This window comes from Haliotis rubra, unplaced genomic scaffold (genome assembly GCF_003918875.1).
Source record: "Haliotis rubra isolate DU_JTF1 unplaced genomic scaffold, ASM391887v1 Scf1690, whole genome shotgun sequence".
Taxonomy (NCBI): domain Eukaryota; kingdom Metazoa; phylum Mollusca; class Gastropoda; order Lepetellida; family Haliotidae; genus Haliotis; species Haliotis rubra.
The window spans coordinates 58,573-65,172 of record NW_025765659.1 but is presented as its reverse complement, the minus strand read 5'-3'; the positions used below and the strand labels follow the sequence as shown (position 1 = coordinate 65,172).

Sequence of the window (6,600 nt, the reverse complement as noted above, 5' to 3'; positions counted from 1 at the left end):
ACGTTTCGTTGTGATACATGTGCATATGTTGTCGTAAATACGTTCAGTGTTGTTTACGTAGGGTTGTTGTAAAATACAAGAACTATCATGGGAGGATACCAGAAACTGGCTTCAACTATTGCACCCATGGGTGGAATCGAACCCGGGCTTTCGGCGTGACGAGCGAATGCTTTAATCAATAGGATACCAACAGCCCCTAATACACGTTAAACAGAGACGCATTTAATGACATTAGTAACATATCCTTTTAATGTGATTAATATTTGTTAAACATTAAATTAAACTATGTGGTCATTGTATACAATAGATAATCAGATAGAACTTGAAAAATCAATAGAAATTAATTACATCTCAGCGACTACAGATAATGCTTGTCAGTGACTCCTTTTGGGGAGGGAGAGTTAAAATATGTCCCCGGGTAATGAGGTGACTACATGCGTTCAGGCGATCAAAGGATATGACTTGGCGGTCTTCGTGTCATGATTGTGTGGATCGAACCCCAGTCACTGGTTTGTCCTGTCGACATTAGACAGGGACATGTCATCGTGATATTGAATCAGACGTTAATGACAGATTCCGGATTGTAGGAAAGTGGTGTTGGGTTAGGGACGACATCTTGCTGTGTCACTCACTCGCCCTATTGTATTGCCATGTATCATATATCAACTACCACACAACTACCCCGAAGGCTGAAACAGTAGACCCGGAATAAAGGTATCCACTATATAGGCCATACTTTGTATAGCTTCTTAACAATTATCAGCTGACTGGTATATTTCAAAGCGTTGAAAGCTGTGGCAGTTCCCGTTGAACAGCCCGGAGCTTGGATCCGCGTCACTGCTCACGTGCACATTATAGGAGTTCTTTACAGTTTGGGCGATAACACGATGTTTTTTATTTCATTGCAACACACATCCAAACACATTAAAACTCACACAACCATATCCATGTTCATCAAAACCAACCCACACCATAAATCCACACCCACAGACATAAACCCACATTTAAACGCACCCACCCACATCCATAAACGTCATCGCACACATACTCACAGCCACATCTAAACATCAACCCACAACTCACATCTACACATGCCCACATCTAAACATCAACACACACCCACACTACAACCCACACCTACACACCTAAACATCAACCTACACCCACACAATTCACACCTCCACACCTCCACATCTAAACATCAACCCACATTCACAGATCCGATCACTTTATTCAGGGATTGAAGGCCACGTGGCCAAGAATACAACAGGTATTACAACATTGTCATGGTGTGTAGAGTTGAAATATAATAAATGATAATACAATCGTGTTAACGTAGATTTTGCTTCTGGAATATACATATCCCTTTGAGAACATTGATATTTTGTATCTTCATAGGGGCTCGAAATTTGACAATTGAAGGCGGGCTGTAGAAAGAGGTACGAATACATTCGGATCTGCATCGGTTGTAAAATGGACATATTAGACATTATGTGATATTCATCTTCAAGCAAGTTTAAATTACATTTGTTACAAACTAATTCATTATATGGAACCAATATCTTTGAAAAACGTTGGTTTTGTATATTCAAGTTATGTGCTTGACATCGAAATTTGATTAACATTCGCATTAAGTCTTTGTTTAATGCGCCACAGGAAATATACAGTTCAGGTTCTAGAAGTGACTTAAATGTACTGTAATTTACAAGCAATGATGAGTTACTTATATTTCTATTTCAGTGTTGTATATTAATATCAATACAGTATTGTTTCAAATCTAACATGAAGTGATTAACATCGCCACAATCTTGGGCTAACCAGACACAGGAATGTCCTGTTGTAAATAAAAACATTCGAACATGTGAAACCCAGTTTGTGCCTCCGTTGTCATCACAGACTTTCATCATATTACAGGCATTTGTTTATCTACGAATAATTCGGCACTAATATTTGATACACATTGACTAATAATTGTACACACAAATTATATCTGCCAGTTTCTCAAAGTACAGCACATGATGCAGTTTTTGACTGATTGACAAAAACGTTTCAAAATACTCACTATGAACCTTTTCAACACACCGTCTACACGTATGGCCCAAAATTTTCACTTCATTTCTCTCATCTCTCATCTCTCTCTCTCTCTCTCTCTCTCTCTCTCTCTCTCTCTCTCTCTCTCTCTCTCTCTCTCTCTCTCTCTCTCTCTCTCTCTCTCTCTCTCTCTCACACACACACACACACACACATCAACCTACATTCACACACATCAACTGACATCAACACATCTAAACATCAACCAACATCCACACACAGCAACTTACATCTACACGCGTCCATTTATAAACACCAAGTTCACATATAAAAATACATCAGCTCACACGCACACGCGCTCAAATATAACAACTCACACCCTAAAACTTATAACACATTAACTCACATCCACATAAATGCACACCCACCCAAACAACAAAGATATGCCTACCTACAAACGCATCAACATCAACACACTTGAAAACAAACGACTTTACACCCAAACACGTCCAGACACACCAAACAACCACTCACGTCAAAACACATCAGCTCACAAAGTCATCTTTTATAAGCTATAGTGACGTGTTTTATAGTTGTAAATGTGGCGACAAACGACGAACAAAGAAAATGTCCGAAAACCCATAATGCGAGGAAATGATAATACAAAGTCTTTAATTGCGTTATATCCATTGTAATTCCTGTATTCAGATTACGTGAACCGTGCACGTGTCATTGCTTTCATTTCCCAATGAATGTAAAACATACGGCCGCGCCCAGCAAAGAGGACTACTTTCAACAATCGTGAAACGCCATGTTGGAAAATCCTGATTGGAGTCGAGAGAATTCCCTTTCTGCTTACCCCCATCATCATACACAGGACATTTTATGGGCACTTATGCATATTCATATCTTCCAAACAGAACAATAACACCGGGGATCGAGACGGTATGCAACAATACAAGTGCAAGCCCAAGAAGGTCGCTTGCATGGGTTAGACAAATGGGTCATTGGGTTATATTGATAACTCGCATACCCCTTGTGTCTACCCGTTGTCGGTGACTGACCATGTTGTTTAAAATGGATACATACAACTTTCACATAAGTTTTCGATTGGTGTCAAAATGAGCCGACAAAATGAACAGTGAATCTTCATCGCAGTCCTTAAGTTTTTAAAAAGTTAGGAAATGTTTAATTTATGGTATTAAGGCGGAACCGGGTGTTTCAAATGTTAGAATTTTTCGGGAACCGATTGCTCAATAACAAAGACATTGACAAAGAGAGGAACAAGCAGGTGTACGAGAAGCACGAGCACAAGTGCCGACAAAGTCATTGATTCATTAATCTGTGCTGTGCCATCTCTATCCTTTCTCGGACACCTGGCTGTTCCTCTCTTTGCACTCCTCCTCGTAACAAATAATGAACTGTGTCAATATTTTAATGACAGTTTGTTAAACAACTTTTTTTTAGGACATAAATTCTGCAAAAAAATTCTGCAAAACCTCACAGAGTTGGTCTGATGTTTGATTATGATCAGTGTTTCATAAAACTTGTGCTATATTATATGTTTATTAGTTTTCCCGTTAGATTTCTATTCATCTGTCTGTTTTGAGCCAAACGGACTATAGCATGAACAACGATACCAGCATCGGGCAAAGGCGACATACACACAGCAGATCGTAACGTACTAGTATTCCATGAAGATTATATAAATATGTTCTTTTCCAGCAAACATGTCGGACAAAGTGGAACAAGTTTTAGCCTCTGATGAGGCCAACTATGGGGCCATTGCTGCTGTTGCAACCCTGCTGATCCTCGTTGTAGCAGTTCTGTTGTACGACTCCACGTGTCGCGGTAGCAGCATCAAGAAGAGGAGAGCAAGAAGCGGGAACTATCAGATGCACGGAGTCACTGGTAAACTAACAGAACCATCTTACACTTAGAGGAGGTCTTGAATCCGGTCATCAGAGGCACTGCAAAGAGCTATGCAGAGTTGTTTCCCTTTAACACATTATGCGATCGTCAATATTCGCCGAACCCGCACCCTCAGAGTCAGGCACTTCGTGGATGCCGCGATAGTTGAGTGGGTTAGGCGTCTGACTTTGTGTGCTGGCGATTATGCCTGACTCTGAGGGTGTAGGTTCGAATCCCGAATGGGACTCAACCCAACAAAAGTACTAGAACCTGTACTTTGAAAGTGTAATGTAACATATAACATGTCACATGTGATCGCTTTAATTTCTAACTGGCATTGTGCATTCTTATTGTTTTGTATTACCTGTCCACGAATCCATGATACAAGGATATTGTATTTTTTGAACTGCCAAAACCCGCTGGAAAGGTCAAATTTAAAATTGCAGAAACCATTGAAATAAAGTAATGATACAGATATGGTACGCTTAAATTGCCGACAACGATCCGTGTTTTTTATTACTTGACCACAGGCTACGCGGGGCTAAAATGTCTAAAAGGGAACATTTTACGTGACAGAATACATTTCAAATCATAAATGCTGAGAAACAAACAATCGTAAAATGTTATTAAGGTGAGAATTGTGGATGTATATTTTCAACCGTTGGATGTCGTTTCATGTTGATTTATGTCATACAACGATCACAATTTTCTGTTTCAGCTGGAACCGGGTAGACCTGCAATACTGTATCCCCAGCAATCACGCTACACCGTCACGGAAGAGAAGGACACTGCATGTATCGATGTGAGAGGATGTTAAAAAAACCCATCTCACTAATCTCTCCCTGGACAACGACAATATACTTTCAAAAGTTACTTGTATGACTTGGCTTTTATGATAATATTTTTGTGATAAGCATCTACGCAAAAAGCGACATCAGTCTTATGAATTCCCGCCCACGTTATAGCGAGGCATATTTTGTATACTGCCTTAGAGCAGCGAAAATCTATTCATCCGGAACAAACCATCGGGTTTTTTTATTGTCTATACCTGAAAGGCAAATGTCTCCCCCTCTTGTAATGGTTAATGCGTGTTTGTACAGGGATGTTGTAATTATGTCATACGACATATGGTAGTTTACCTTTTATACTTTATTTGTTTCATAAATACTCAGAACATGGCATAATAGTCATAACTAAAGGATTTCACTCACCATAGGAAACTACACGTCCATGCATTAGATCATTGCTTAATGTCTTTAGTTAACCATCCAATATCCACGGCCATGTATTATCACTCAGACAAATTGACTGTTCGGACATACCATTTTTTCTTTATGTTTTTTGGAACAATTAAATGCAAATTTTGAAGAGATGACAAGGATTTGCTAATGTGCTATCATTGTCACGACACTGTCCAACATTTGATGCAGAACAGCTGCACAATCTATACTAGTAACGTAACTGATTGGATGTACCTCATCCTGGGGTACTGTTTGTATGGTATCCTGGCTTCCCATGCAGGCACACTTTAATGTAGAGACATTGTGGAAATCCGTATTTTTGTATATATGTCATAATTAAAAATGTTATACAATAAACATGTCTGTTTTTCTATATATGTTTTGTTGGTATGCTTGTGTTAGTAAGAGGGGGTGTAACATATGTTATATTTGGGATTACACTTTCTCAGTACAGATTCTAGTACATTTTTGGGGTTGAGTCCCATCCGGGATTCGAACCCACACCCTCAGAATCAGGCACCTAATCGCCAGCACACAATGTCAGACGCCTAGACCGCTCAGCCACCGCGGACAGTCGGACAACTGGTAATCTAGACTGCGGACTTTGTGTATCCCTCTGATAAGTGTTAATTGGCACGGCTCCCACGGCCGAAAGCTATGAAATACACAATGCAATTTTAGAAAGTTGTCAAATGTAACATATGTTATATTTGGGACTCAACCCTAAAAAGTACTAGAATCTGTACTTTACTGAGAAAGTGTAATCCCAAATATAACATATGTTACCTTTGACAACTTTCTGAAATGGCATTGTGTATTTCATAAGAGCGGATTATTGGGGTTTCGGTGAGTGAGTGAGTGGGTTGGTAATTCAGGGGGGGTTGGGAGCGTGAGTGAGTGAATCAGGGGTATAGGTGGGTGTTATTGGTTTACGCCACCTTGAACAATGGGCTATCTCAGTTATATTACCACATGTTTGGAAATCGCCAGTATTACGTCCACAGACTTGGAAACGGAATGGAATCTTAGGTTTCATAGAAACGAAACTCTGCACTACTGCTTTAGTCTACAGATTTGTTGTAATAATGGGTGGAATGCAATTTATGCTTGTTGTTTAACACCTCGATCAAGCAACAAATTTCCTGCTATATGATAGCGATCTGTAAGTAATCGAGTCTGGACCAGACAATCCACTAATTAATATTATACGCATCGATCAACACAGCTCGGATATGTTTACATGCATGAACTACAACAAGTATGGTTTGATATAGATTAATTCTATCCCAGATCTGCGCGGGTATCTATATATGGACAATAGTAAACGACCGGGTCTTCAAGCAAACATGTATATAGGACTTTATTGCACGTTGAAGACATCACTGTTTAATGAATCTACAATGTTATTACACATTGT

The 6,600-nt window shown here is 39.5% G+C and overlaps 1 long non-coding RNA gene across 1 annotated transcript; it reads left to right on the top strand.

Annotated features, from left to right (window-relative positions):
• The first annotated feature begins 3,609 nt into the window (after positions 1-3,609).
• On the top strand, positions 3,610-4,756 carry LOC124272372. Its single transcript, XR_006897318.1, has 2 exons — positions 3,610-3,942; positions 4,661-4,756. It is a non-coding gene; the product is annotated as an uncharacterized LOC124272372 (long non-coding RNA).
• The last annotated feature ends 1,844 nt before the right edge of the window (positions 4,757-6,600 follow it).